This window comes from Delphinus delphis, chromosome 15 (genome assembly GCF_949987515.2).
Source record: "Delphinus delphis chromosome 15, mDelDel1.2, whole genome shotgun sequence".
In the NCBI taxonomy this organism is placed as follows: Eukaryota; Metazoa; Chordata; class Mammalia; order Artiodactyla; family Delphinidae; genus Delphinus; species Delphinus delphis.
Window position 1 is genome coordinate 18,053,415 of NC_082697.1, and position 14,207 is coordinate 18,067,621.

Below are 14,207 nucleotides of genomic sequence, written 5' to 3' on the forward strand. Positions count from 1 at the left end.
TGAAAATGATGAAACCTGAGATGCAGAGAGCTTCATTAGCCTGCTACAGGTCATCCAGCCAAGAAACGGCAGCATCAGGATTCAAACCCAGGTCCGTTCTCTCCCAACAGTGCTCCTAAACATGAAGGTGGGGTCCCTCAATCTGGACTCTATGAATCACAGGCATCAGCGTCACCTGGGGAGCACTGGAAACATGCAAATCCCCAGGTTCCACAAAAGATCTACTGACTCCCAATCTGTGAAAGTGGAGCCCAGAATCAGAGCTTCTCATGCTCACAGAAGTCTTCTTATGTGAAGAATTTTACCTCCTTACTGTGCGAGCTGCCTGTCATTGGTTGTCATCCACATTGGGATTTACACTCTTCCCTGAGGTTAAAGACAGCCTGGACTGCTTGTTTGAGATAAAATAATTTCTCAGGCTTTAACTTGGGCCTATTGAATGAGGATTTCCAGGGGAGAGGACTGGCCGTCTGTGTATTTAGCAAGTTCCCCAGGTAATTCGTATCTTCAGAGAAGACTGAGAAATATTGTTCTGTTATTTGCAGCTGAAAGTATTGTAAGCACTACCCCAGACTCTAATTTAGGTTCTAACACTTAATTATTCCAAGATTCATTTTCCTTGTCTATAAAGTGGGCATAAGTATGCCCACCTGGTAGAGCTGGGGTGACAATGAGATACTGTACCAATTAGGATTAGACTTACCTGTGTATAACATAAAGTAATAATGGCTTAAACAAAAGGGTTTATTTTTCTCTCAGGTAAAAGTTGGAGCTAGGCAATCCAGAACTGATATGAGGTCTCTAATCATTAGGGACACAGACTCTTGCTGTCTGTCTTTCCATCTGCCCTGTCATTGAACAGGATTTCAATGAGGATTTCATTCAATCCTCATTCATTAGTAGCATATTGCCTCTTGGCACAAAATGGCTGCTGAGGCTGCAGCCATTTTTTCCATAGTCCCACCAAGAGGGAAGGGAAGAAGGGATGCAGCTTCTACTCAAGATCCCCTTAAGGAGTATTTCTGGCAGGTCTTCATAACACTCCTGTTTATGTTGAATGACCAAGAGTCATGCAATATAGTCACAGAGCCACACCTAGTTGCATGGAAGCCTGAGAACTAAAATCTTTTAGTTCAGAATCAGATCTTTGCCACCCCTAAATAAATCAGGCTTCTGTTACATTAAAAAAAAAAAAGAAGAAGAAGAAGAAGTTTAATAAAATTTGGCAGCCACAAGGGAATTCCCTGGCAGTTCAGTGGTTGGGACTAGGTGTTTTCACTGCTGTGGGCCTGAGTTCGATCTCTGGTCGGGAAACTAAGATTCACAAGCAGTGTGGTGCAGCCACAAAGATATTCTTCCACAAACTTCCTACTGCTGGGAGCTGAGGACACCTGCTGCTATGCTTTGAAATCTATTGGCCATGGCTCCCAGGAGGTGCACCCCACCCATGGCTGAGTTTGATGGCGTACGAAGTCAGACCCAGTCCTGAGAGACAAGGGATTCCTTTATTGGCTAACTTTGGCTCAAGGACTCCCTGAGAGCTTTGCCAAACCTTCGTTAGACTGAATCTTCCTTAATCTGCAGGGCAGTCTGGGACACTTGCTCCCACCTTCTCTCCCTCTCTCCTTCACTTGGGGTCTGATGGCCTTCCTGGCCTTCTCTAGATCGCACCCTATTTCCTTTCACACAGGCATTTCCCCCTAGTAAAATCCTTGCACGGTTAATCCCAGCTTGGTGTCTGCTTCTTGAAGGACCTGGACTGACAAAATTGGCAAGGCAATTCACAGTCTCTAGCATAGATTTATTTAAATAATGCATATAGAAGCTGCATAACTCAGGGATGAGCATGTAGCAGGCACTCAATAAATAATGGCTGTGTGATAATGCTGGTAGTAGTGGAGGAGGAGGGAGACAAGGGAGAAGGGGAGGAGAGGGGGGAGAAGGAGGAAGTACAGAGCCAGCCATGGAGAAAGGAGTGTTTATAGATTGGTGGGACAAGAGTCTGAAGCAAATCACGCTGTTTGATTCTCTTCCACCCCCACAATATTTCTATTACAGTAAAATCTGGTTAAAATCAATACCAAAGTCAGTAGGAAAGGGGCAAAATAGATCCTACATAGTTGTCATCTTGGGGAGACTGAACTGTTATTACTTAGCATCAGCCATTTCAAGTCATTTTTCAACAAAAAAGAACGGGGAAAAAAGAAGAAGAAAGAAGTAGGGCAGGCCCCAAGACAAAACTGCACAAAATAAACCCAATGTCCTGAACAACTCTGGTCCTCATATGGAAAAATGGTAACCAGAAATTACTTGTTGTAATGACCTAAGAACACTATTCCCATAAGAAAGTTTTCAGCATAAAAGTTAAAGCACATGCAAGTCTCTACAAAAATAATGAAGAATTCAAGGAGATAAGACAGTGAGGGAAGGCGCAATGGGGGGAAATGTGGATGTAATCTGTATAGGACACAAAAGTTCCTGGGAGGGGCTTCCCTGGTGGTGCAGTGGTTGAGAGTCCGCCTGCCGATGCAGGGGACGCGGGTTCGTGCCCCGCTCCGTGAAGATCCCACATGCCGTGGAGCAGCTGGGCCCGTGAGCCATGGCCGCTGAGCCTGCGCATCTGGAGCCTGTGCTCCGCAATGGGAGAGGCCACAACAGTGAGAGGCCCGCGTACCACAAAAAAAAAAAAAAAAAAAAAAAAAAGTTCCTGGGAACCTAATCGACATCATGTACTCAGCACATGGTAGAAGCTCAGTGAATGATGGTCGCCCAGGTAACTGAATGGCTCACTCAAGGTTATAGCTCGTCATTCATTCACATGTTGAAGAAAGATTTGTAGAAAGCCTACTATGTGCCAGGCCCTGTGCTAGGCCCTGAGGGTGCCACAGTGAACAAGACAGTTGAGATCCGTGTCCTTACCATCCTTCTGCAGAGAAATCTCCTTTGCAGACACTTTATGTGGGTCCCTCTACCTCTGTCTTTCCATAAACACTGCCTGAATTGGTGACCATGTCTAACAGATTAAAGCCTATACATTTTTAAAAATATGTATTTATTTATTTAGCTGCTCCAGGTCTTAGTTGCAGCATGCAGGACTCTTTGTTATGGCATGGGGGATCTTTTAGTTGCAGTATGCAGGCTCTTAGTTGTGGCATGCAGGATCTAGTTCCCTGACCAGGGATCTAACCCAGGTCCCCTGCATTGGGAGCATGGAGTCTTAACCACTGGACCACCAGGGAAGTCCCCAAAGCCTATACATTTCTTCTAAAATATTTTCTTTGTCTTTAAAACCAAGTTGACACACCCATGTAAAATGATCCATGATGCCACCTTGGATTTCTGTTAAATAACTTTGTATTAGTTATCTATTGCTGTGTAACAAATTAACCCCCAAATTAGCAGCTTAAAATAACAAACATTCATTATCTTAGAGAGATAAGGACTGACTTAGCTCAGCGGTCCAGCTCAGGGTCTTCCATAAGGTTTTGGTCAAAGTGTCAGTTGGGGCTACCATCATCTGAAGGCTTGACTGGGGCTGGAGAATCTGTTTCCAAGGTGACTCACACACAAGGCTAACAAGCTGATGCTGACTGTTGCCAGGGGACCTCAGTTCTTTGCTACACGGGTCTTTACATAGGGCTCCTCCTGACACGGCAGCTAGCTTTCCCCAGAGCAAATGATCTGATAGAAAGACAGACACAGAGAGACCAAGAAAGAAGCTGCAATGTCTTTTATAACCTAATCTCAGAAGTGACAAACCATCACTTTTCCTGTACTCTGTTGGTCACATAGACCACCCCTCTGGTACAATGTTGGCAGGGACTCCACAGGGTCTGGGAACAAGGAGCAGGGGTCACTGGAGGCCCTCTTGGAGACTAGTTACCACAGCCTTCAAGGAGAGCTTCCTCTCCCCAAACTCCACCCAAACTCCAGTGGGGGAGAGGGTGTGCGTGCAAATTCCACTGTGTGAAAACACAAAGGCACACAGCAGTAAATTCACTCTGTCCTGGAAACTCAGTATTTGAACCCCAGAGAACTGCCTTTCCTCAATCCTACTTCAGCACCACACCATAGGCCTGGACATCATAGAAGCAGCTCCAATTAAGTCATCCGTGTCTGTTTCACTGTTAGTGTCCTCCCTCTGAGGACCCACAGGAAAAATACCTCTCTGGTCTCAGGGTCAGGAAAAGTTGTGCTTCTCCTGAATAACTACTTTGTTTTTCTCATGTAAAATGTGGGATTTTGTTACCACTCACGTCTCCCTCTTTACTTTGGCTATTGGGAAGCTTGGAGCCAACCGTGTAAGCCTCTGCTGGTGTCCATCTCCTTGAGCTAATGTCACCCTGGAATTACCTCTTCTACTTGTTCTATATCCCCTCCAATCCCTTCTCTTTTTTTTTGCCATGTCACGTGGCTTGCAGGATCTTAGTTCCCTGACCAGGGATTGAACATGGCCCTGGCAGTGAAAGCGCTGAGTCCTAACCACTGGACCACCAAGGAGTTCCTTCCAAACCCTTCAACTTTTCATTTTATCCTTTTGTATGTTTTGGACTTTTATAATTCCTCTCAAAGCTTTTGTGGATTGGAGTATAAATACACTGATAAAGTTCGTGTCCAAACGCTGATGACTTGCACAGGTGTGCCATCTAGTGGTGACAGTGATAACTGCCAGAATAGAAACCTCCCTGATTTTTCAGATTTGTTTTTTCTGGGAAGTGGTGGTGTGGGAGTGTGGAACAGGAGGGAGACCAGAACCGCTCTCTGTGCTTTGTCAGGGAATTGAGACTGTGCTGGGGATTAAAGAGACTACAGGCAGGGCAAAGGAGCAGGTGATTCAATGGGTAGAATCGGACATGATTTATTGGAATCTAAAGAAGCAAAAAAATAGCGAAGATCCAGCAAATGAGGAAGGCACTGGCGGTGGAAGTGTTAAGTGAAAGGTGTTAGAAAAACTGAACAATGAAAATAGACCTGATGCAGGCAGAAGATCACTTGAAAGGTACTTAATGTGGGTTGACTGCAGATGTGACCAGCCATTTTTTAAGCATTCATGTTAACCATAGGAAGAAGCTTAGAGTCTAATTTCGTTTTACTCAGGAGAAAACTGGGACCCAGAGGCACGGAACACCTTGTCCAAGGTCATACAGCCTGTTACTCACAGGTCCAGGATGACCCTGAGACCAGTCCTCTTTTCCCAGTACCACACTGCTTTTAATCATATGTAACAGGTGTTCATTTGGGCTTTCCTTTTGCACACAGGATTTTAAAATAAAAAATTGGACTGTCACCAAAAATTGCTGGATCCAGCAGGTTTCCAAGGAATTATTACTCACTTGTTTTGCAGCTGCCCCGCGGCACACCCACAGAGGGTCAGGATGAAGGTGGTTATGAAACACTGGCTTCACCAACCTTCACTAGACGGCTCATGCCACTAGTCCACAATGACGGGGAGGGATTCTAGGAGCCAGTCGTGGTAGCTGAGAGAGCTCCAGCCTGGGGAAGAGAAGGTAAGTTCATTCAGCCACAGTGTTAACCCAGCATCCTCTCTGCACCAGGCTCCAGGCAGGATGCTGAGGTAGCAAAATCAGCAAGGCACTGGCCATATCCAGGAGCCATACACATTCTCTTTGTCTGTACCCCGATGTGTGTTCCTGGGCATGGCTTGAGCTGCAGCTAAGGGATAGCTTGGATCTGGAGGGCCCCTGAAGACTTAGCCCAGGGGTCCGTAGTCTGAGGCTGAGCTGTCTTGGAAACAGCCTAGAGTCAGGGGACCACGGGGAGGATGGAAGCTACTATCTAGGCAGAACTTGAGACATTACCATATCAGACAGTGTAGATATAGAAGAGTTTCGTCATCTCAGAGAGTTCTACTGGACAGCACTGGCCAAGAGCACCCTTTCCTGGATTTTCTGCATCTTACCAGTTCTTCCAGGCCCTTCAGATACTGACATAAGCAAGAGAGTGATATGAGTCACTGGTTTCTGCAAGGGGCAGAGCTCCATGGCTGTTCCAGATCTGATATCCTCAGAGGTACAAATGACCCATCTGAGACAGAGGGCACTTGGAGGTCAGCTCTTTAAACTTTTCAGACTTCTATGCCCATAAAAGATGCCAAAATAGGTGCTGGGGAGTAGAGGGAGTATTAGGGGGCCTCAACTTTTGAGGTCAGAAAGACCTAGGTTCCTATCCTCTCAGGTTTGAGACAAGAATTAGAATTACAGTAAGTCCCATACATACGAACGAGTTCCATTCTGAGAGGGCGTTCGTAAGTCCAATTTGTTTCTAAGTCCAACAAAGTTAGCCTAGGTACCCATCTAACACAATCGGCTATATAGTACTGTCCTGTAATAGGTTTATCATACTTTTCACACAAATAATACATAAAAAACAAAGAAAAATAAAAAACGTTTTTAATCTTACAGTACAGTATCTTGAAAAGTACAGTACAGTACCAGCTACATCACCGCTGCTTTTACGCTTGCTTCCGGACATCCCGGGCTTGAAATAAAGATATTGTACTACTGTACTCTATACAGTACTGTACAGTGAAGTACACAAAAGCACAACCACTTGTAGAGGATGCACGCATGTGACAACGTACGCCAGACACGTGACTAACTTATGTGATTGGACGCGCGAATGCAGGTTCACATCTCTGAAAGTTTGCAACTTGAAGGTTCGTATGCAGTAGATTTATTGTAGTTCCAATTGTACTGAGTTCTGACTACACTACTAGCTGTATAGTCTGGGCAGGTCAACAACCTTTATCCACCACACCCTCAGATTTCCCCTCCGTAAAATGCAAATACCCTGCAGCTGGGCAGAATGAATATCCTCAAGTGCAGAAACAGTAAGCCTAGGGGAGAGTCCTGGTGGCCCAAACAAGAACCAGCTACCGCTGAGAAAAGCGGGAAGAACAGCGGAGCTCCCTGAGGGCGAAGGTCACTGCCAGATGCAAGTCCCAACAAAAAATAGATCCCCCTACATGCGCAGCGCCATGATTCTTTGCACCCTTGTAAAGTGTCCGGTGAGCAGCAAGGGCTGGGGCTAATTTAGGGCCGTTATCCTCTGTTTCTTTTGAAGTAGAGCCCCTCATTTCTCAGAAGATCTCACAAACATTTGCTTAATAGAATAGCCTGGAGAATAGAATAGCCTGGAGAATTCTCAGGACTACAGTGTACCCACTACTTCCCTCCTCACCCGCGACCCCCAGGGCCCAGGAGAGACGCCAGCCCCGGCAGGACCCGGAGACCTTCAAGTTACTACACTTCCCAGAGGCCTCTGCGCAAAGAGAGGGGCCGGGCAGCGGCTCGCTTCCCCCGCCTCCACACTGCGGGATGTTTTAATCACAGAGGTGTCGCTTTCCTGGCGCTCGCCAAGGTCCCCACGCACCCGGAACAGCCCCCATCTAATCAGCCGTGAAGAAATAAGCGCAGCAAGACACTCTAGGAAAGGTAGTTTCCAAAAATATTTCTGGGAAACGGAGGGAGGCAGCGAGGTTTGCCAGCCAATTAAGAGCCGGGCTCGGGGCTTGTCACGTGACTCGCGCTGTCAGCTGCTTTGGGGCCTTGGCTTGGCTGCGGGAGGGGGCGTCCGGAGCTGTGGGCAAAGCTACTGCCGCCGCCTGGTCTGGCCTCCTCAGCCCCTGAGCCGTCCCCGCTGGCCAATCACAGCGCTGACCGCATATGTGCATATATTTGAACTTGGCGCTGGAGGACCTTGCAGTGCTCATCTCCTGCCTTGGCCTGTGCAGCAGCCAAACTGAGGCACTGGAGTTGCTTCAAAGCTTTATTGGATAAAACCATTCGTCACCTGTTGGGTTCGCCTCATCTTTGGGGACCTTTTCTACTCTGTGTTCTGATTCGGCCACTGTGTCTTCACCCATGACCTTGTCGCCTCCGAAATTTAAGTCCTGGGACCCGTCTATATCTCGTTATCGGCCGCCTCTAGTTTCATTTCTTTCCCTACCCAGCCTAAATCCTCAGAATCCTGTCCTGCCTCATGTGCTTCTGTAACAACCCCAGACCGTCGATTAATACAATCGCCTGCTTTGGGGTCGCTAGGTGCTTCTGGAGGGGGAAAGATACAACACCAACTTAACAGATTGGTGCCACTGGGATCAAGATCTCAGCTGTCAGCTAAACTAAGCTCCGTGGGATTGGGACAGCACTGGGAGGCCAAAAAAATAGAGGCGGAGAGTTTGCTGCTGAGACCTCTGGTGGGAGTACAAGGCTTTGCAAGGGCCATTTTTGTCGCATCCCACCTCATGTTTGTCCTATTAGAGCCTGAGAATGAAATGTAGAGCAAAGCAAAATATTAGTGATGAGAATATTCTAGAATGGCACGTTGGTGAGAAAGTATCAATAGAAGATCCTGTAGAGACTCAGACAAATGTTAAGTAACATGAAGAATGAAATGAGAAATAGCAAGAAAGCATGCAAAGATGCTAAATCGGTGTAGTTAAAAGTTTTAAATAAACTCAGAGAGCAAGATAAAGTCCTTTAAAAAGCATTATGATGGAAAGGGATTGCGTGTTTCTGATGGCCAGCCTTCCAGAAAGATTAAAAGATTATACCCAAAAATTCCTTTGAGAAGTGGCAGGTGTAAGAGGATCCTGGAAATCAGTAAGTAACCTGGCTTCAAAAATATAATTTTGAAAAAGGAGGTTTTTCATGAGGGGAAACGGAGATCCAAAACAAATATGTCTGGACATATCAGAGGCCCCTACTGTGTTGTATCTTAGGAGCAGAATCCCAAGTAGGCTGGGCTCCTGCTGTCACAAAGGCCATTAAGCAGGCTTTGGAGCCCCAGGGGGAGACCACACACGGCCTGAAACTTCTCAGGAAGTGTGCTGTCAAGCACTGGAGAGGAGATTTAGTTTGATTTTGTTCTCTCACAATGATTATGTGTTATTAACTTATATCTTTCTGTTCCTCTATAGCATAGGGTCCATTTGTTGTGTAAAAAATCCATGAAGTACCTTAAACCCTATCTAGTGTTTTCACATACCACATGGTATTTGATAAAGAAAAGCAGCAAACTTGTCTGTTAACAGTTAACTGGAAAGGGTATTGCTTTGAAAACAATCCAATTTATTACACATCTGTATATCAACCTTGCCACCCGATTCTAAATTTAAATACTTCTGTTAAGAACTTCCCTGGTGGTCCAGTGGGTAAGGCTCCACGCTCCCAGTGCAGGGGGCCTGGGTTCGATCCGTGGTGGGGGAACTAGATCCCTTAGTTGCATGCCTCAACTAGGAGTCCACATGCCGCAACTAAGAAGTCCGCATGCCGCAACTAAAGATCCTGCATGCCGCAACTGAGACCCGGCGCAGCCAAAATAATAAATAAATAAAATTTTTTAAAAATCAGTAAATAAATACTTGCTGTTTACCAACAGGAAATTACAGCTACATTTACATATGTCTGTGGGGGAAATGCCTGCAGAGAATAACCACATCTTTATATGCAAAGCAAATATCCGAAACCAAAGAAAACAATTCTGGAATCCCAGGCTGGACATTAATATTTTAGGAGTAGAGCACAAGATCTTCAATAAACAAGAAAACCTACACGTTGTAGAAAAAGAAATCACATAGATATCAATTTTCCTTAAGGTAGAGCGATTCATCTCAGATTGTTCAGGACCAGTTTGGTTGGTTGTTTTCAATTCTTTGCACACCAATACTTTTGTAAGTAAGAGTTTATTTCTAGAAAAAATGAAATTATAATGAATTATAAAATACAAAATAGTGACCCCATTTTTTAATGATTAGAGTCAACATACATAAAATCACTCTAAAGTTGCTATAAGGGAATTCCCTGGCGGTCCAGTGGTTAGGACTCCACGCTGTCACGGCCAAGGGCCTGGGTGCAATCCGTGGTCGGGGATCTAAGATTCCACATCCCACAAGCCATGTGGTGCAGCAAAAAAAAAAAAAAAAAACAGAAAGAGAAATATTGCTATAAAAGTTTTGAAACAGTCTCAATTCTATATTTAATTCATGGAAGCCAGATAATCAACCCCCCTTGTCCAAGGACTATATTTCATATAGCACTAAGATAAAGCATCTAAAAATGGAGATCTTTCAAAAGCATATCATTCTTTGGCTCAAACTTCCATTATTTTTATAAGACTGACTTTTATTGTCAGTATATGAATATACCACAATTTATTTACCCATTGTCCTGTTGACAGACATTTGAATTGTTTCCCATTTTTTATTATTACAAACAATGTTGGAATGAACATTTTTGTAAATGCCTCCTCGTGCACAAGTGTAAGAACCTAGGGTATAAACTCATGTTATCCTATGTGATTCATAGACCCATGAGTGAAATTGCTGGGTTGAACGATGTATGCATTTTCACTTTTAGATATTGCCTACTTGGTCTCCAAAGTGCTTGTACCAATTTACGTTTACTTCAGCAGTGTGGAAGAGTTCCCAAGTCTTCGTTTGATCACAAACATTTAAAATTCTCAGACTTTTTAATTATCCCAACCTGCTGGATATGAAATAGTACTTCATATGGTTTAGTTTGCATTTCCATAGTTAATAATGAGGTTGAGCATCTTTTCATACATTTATTAGCCATTCTGGCCTCTTTTTCTATGATTTACCTCTTTATCTTTTATTCTTTTCTTTTTTTTTTTTTTTTTTTTTTGCAGTACGAGGGCCTCTCATTGTTGTGGCCTCGCCCGTTGCGGAGCACAGGCTCCGGACGCGCAGGCTTAGCGGCCAGCGGCCATGGCTCACGTGCCCAGCCGCTCCACGGCATGTGGGATTTTCCCGGACCGGGGCACGAACCCGTGTCCCCCTGCATCGGCAGGCGGACTCTCAACCACTGCGCCACCAGGGATGCCCTTTTATTTATTTTTTTATTGAGTGTTCTTAATTTTTGATTTATAAGTTATTTATATATTATGGATTTGAATCTTTGGTCAATGATGTATGTTGCAAATATTTTTTCACAGTCTGCAGTTTGTCCTTTCGTATTTTTAGTGATGTCGTTTGATACTCAGGCATTTTTTTATTTTAATGATGTTGACTATCAGCTTTTTTCTTTATGGGTTGTGCTTTTTGTAATTTATTAAATCTTTGCTCTAAACAAAGATCATAATACATGCTCTCCTATTTTCTTCTAAAAGTTTTCTCTTCTTCCTGGGTTCTTAAATTCCACTTGGATTTTTGTATTTGGTCCAAGAAAGTGTTTCAGTTTTATTCTTTCCTATATGAATAACCAATTACTCATCTTCATTTTTGGAAAAATCTGTCCCTTCTCCACTGATCTGCAAAGCCATTTTGTTAAAGATGTCAGATGTCCCTCTATGGCTGTGTTTCTGGGCTCTGTATTCTGTTCCAGTGGTGTAGATATCTACCCCTGATCCATTGTCACAATGTCTTAATTACCATACTTTATGGTAATTATTTATTATAAAATATTTATTATAAAATAAGTCTTGTTGTGTGCTAGAGTGAGTCCATCATCCTCTGCTTCTTTCTCATGTGTGTCTTACCTGTTTTTGTACATTGCCATTTACATTTTAGAATTGGCTTGTTGAGTTGCCGAAGAAACATGTCAGGATTTTTATTGTAATTGCAATAAAATCTATATATTCCCTTGGGGAATCTTTATGATACTGTTTCTGTCCAGGTTCACAATATGTTTTTCTCTTTATTTAGGTCATCTTTAAGATTTTTCTGTCTTTTTAAAAATAATTCTTAATAAAGGTTTTAAACATCTTTTGTTAGATTTATCAAAAAGTCCTTTACAATTTTTTAATGCTGTAAATAACATCTTTTTAAAATTATATTTTCCACATCTTTGTGTCTGAATTATAGGAGAACAATTGAATCACCTTGCTAAACTCTCATAGTTTTTCTAATAATCTGTTTGTAAATTATCTTGGCCTTTTCTATGTAGACAATCATGTAACCTGTGAATGACTGCATGAGAATGATGTGCAGTAGACTGAGTACCCACATCCTAGATGCCTGCATCACAGTCTCCTAAACCTGTGACTATGTTATCTTACGTGACAAAATGGACTTTGTAGATGTGACAAAATTAAGGGTCTTGAGATGGGGAGATTTTTCTGGATTATCACAAAGTTCCTTTTAAGAGGCAGACAGAATTTGTCATAGACAGTGAAGGCTATGTGATGACAGAGGCAGAGAGAGATGATGTGATGATGGAAGCAAGGGTTGGAGTGATATGCTTTGGTGATGGCAGAAGAGGCCACAAGCCAAGGAACACAAGCCGTCTTTAGAAGCCAGAAAATATAAAACAGATCCTTCCCAAGAGCCTCTAGAAGGAACAAGCCCTGCTGACACCTCAGTCCCATAAGACTAACTTCAGACCTCCAGAAGTGTAAGAGAATAAATTTGTGTTGTTTTAAACCACTAAATTTGTGATAATTTGTTATAGCAGCAATAAGAAACTAACACAGGATGCGTGGAAGATACACTTTTTGATACTTGTCTGAACTTGTCTTAATTCTTCTCTCTAATTTTTGAGTTTGGCTCTAGAATTCCAGGCTGGAATCTTGTTGCCTCAGAACAAGATACGTTTTTTTTCTCCCTTTATGATCTTTATATCATTTCTTTTTCTTGTCTTACTGTACTGGCCAGACTGTCCAAATGCAATGTTGAATAGAAAGATTTTATAGGACACCCTTGTTATCTTCCTGATTTTTTTTTAAGATTATATCCTGATTTTTTAATTCAAATGTATTTGACATATAATATTGTATAAGTTTAAGATGTACAATGTGTTGATTTGATAAATCACCTTCCTGATTTTAAAGGGAATGTGTCTAATACTTCACCATTTAAGTATTTTATATGTATAAATTATAGGTAGAAAATTTTCATCAAGTTAAAGAAATTTCTTTCTTCTCCTAGTTGGCTAAGATTATTTTTAGCATAAATGAGTGCTGAATTTAATCAGATGCCTTTTCTGTGCCTATCAAGATAATCATGTAGATTTTCTCCTTTAAGCTATTGTTGTGATGATTTATAGTAATACTTTTTTTTAAGTTGGACAAACTTTGCATTAATGAGGTAAGAACAGCTTGCTTCTGCTGTATTCACCTTGCTGAATATTAATTCAAAATTTCACGTCTATGTTTATGAGTCAACCGGGCTATAAATTCCTATCTTCGGCTGTCCTACTCGTGTTTTGGTTCAGGGTTTGATAGCCTCACAAACTGAGTTGGGGAGTGTTCCCTATCCTACTATTTCGGTCGATTCTTTTCATTTTAGAACTTAAGCATTTACTTACAACTACAGAAGATACAGATTTGATTCTCTTAAATTCCACGCACTCTTACCCACAAACATACTTTCAATGCCTTCATTCTTCCTATGTAGTTGTTTTGTAATTTTTGGTTCCATCAATATTCAGGATTATGTAAATATTATATACTCATGAGCCACATTGTATATTACATTTACATACCCTTTCCTATACAACTTTTGGTTTTCCTTGGAGTATATAAGTGGGATCTTGGTTGGTTGGTTTTGGCTTAGTTTTCTATGTGCCGATCAGTCATTCTTCCTGAAGCTGTTGCACAAAACTGTAAATCTCCTCTCCATTCATTTAAGTATTAGGCAACGGTCAGCTGTATGTTTTTCATGGAGAAATCTCTCCTGGAGTTTTCTTGTTCCCTTGCTCCAAACTAGATTGTGCTGTGCCTGCTTCCTGCTGCTTTGGGGAAATTTCCCTCAGCTAGCATCCTTTTTATTCCTTTTGCCTCTTTTCTGTCTTGGAATCCCCGTGTCCTGGTTCCCATGATTTCCTCTTTCTTGATTTCCGGGCTCATTTTTGGTGGAGCACAATTCTCTCCTTTTGAGAAGGGATACACAGAAAATAAAAATTTTAAGGCCTTACTTGTTTGAGTTTATCTTAATTCTGTTCTCTCATTTGCTACTTTCAAGGGGCCTAGAATTCTAGATAGGAATCTTGTTCCTTCAGAATCTAGGTTTGTCGTCTTCTAATTTCAGTCTTACTGATGAGAGGACCAACTGTTTTGATTCTCAGTTTTTTAATATGAGTTGTCTTTCCTCTCTTATTGCTTGTATGATATCTCTGATGTTCTGAAATTTCGTAAAGATGTACTTTGGTGTAGGGTTTTTTCCCCCTCATTGCATTGGACTCTAAGGCTCTATTAATCTAGAAACTCATATCCCCAATTCAGAGAAA

The 14,207-nt window shown here is 42.5% G+C and overlaps 2 long non-coding RNA genes across 3 annotated transcripts in view; one reads left to right on the plus strand and one right to left on the minus strand.

The window, feature by feature from the left end:
* Positions 1 to 6,921, minus strand: part of LOC132438498 (uncharacterized) — a 123,176-nt gene extending 116,255 nt beyond the window's left edge. The window contains exons 1-2 of the long non-coding RNA XR_009522201.1: positions 6,810 to 6,921; positions 5,334 to 5,493 (exon numbers count right to left, since the gene is read on the minus strand). This is a non-coding gene — a long non-coding RNA (uncharacterized lncRNA). The remainder of the gene's footprint in view (positions 1 to 5,333; positions 5,494 to 6,809) is intronic.
* A 397-nt stretch (positions 6,922 to 7,318) lies between these two features.
* The window catches only part of LOC132438499 (uncharacterized), a 58,174-nt gene continuing 51,285 nt past the window's right edge, over positions 7,319 to 14,207 (plus strand). For both annotated transcript variants that reach the window (XR_009522202.1, XR_009522203.1), the window contains exon 1: positions 7,319 to 7,454. This is a non-coding gene — a long non-coding RNA (uncharacterized lncRNA). The remainder of the gene's footprint in view (positions 7,455 to 14,207) is intronic.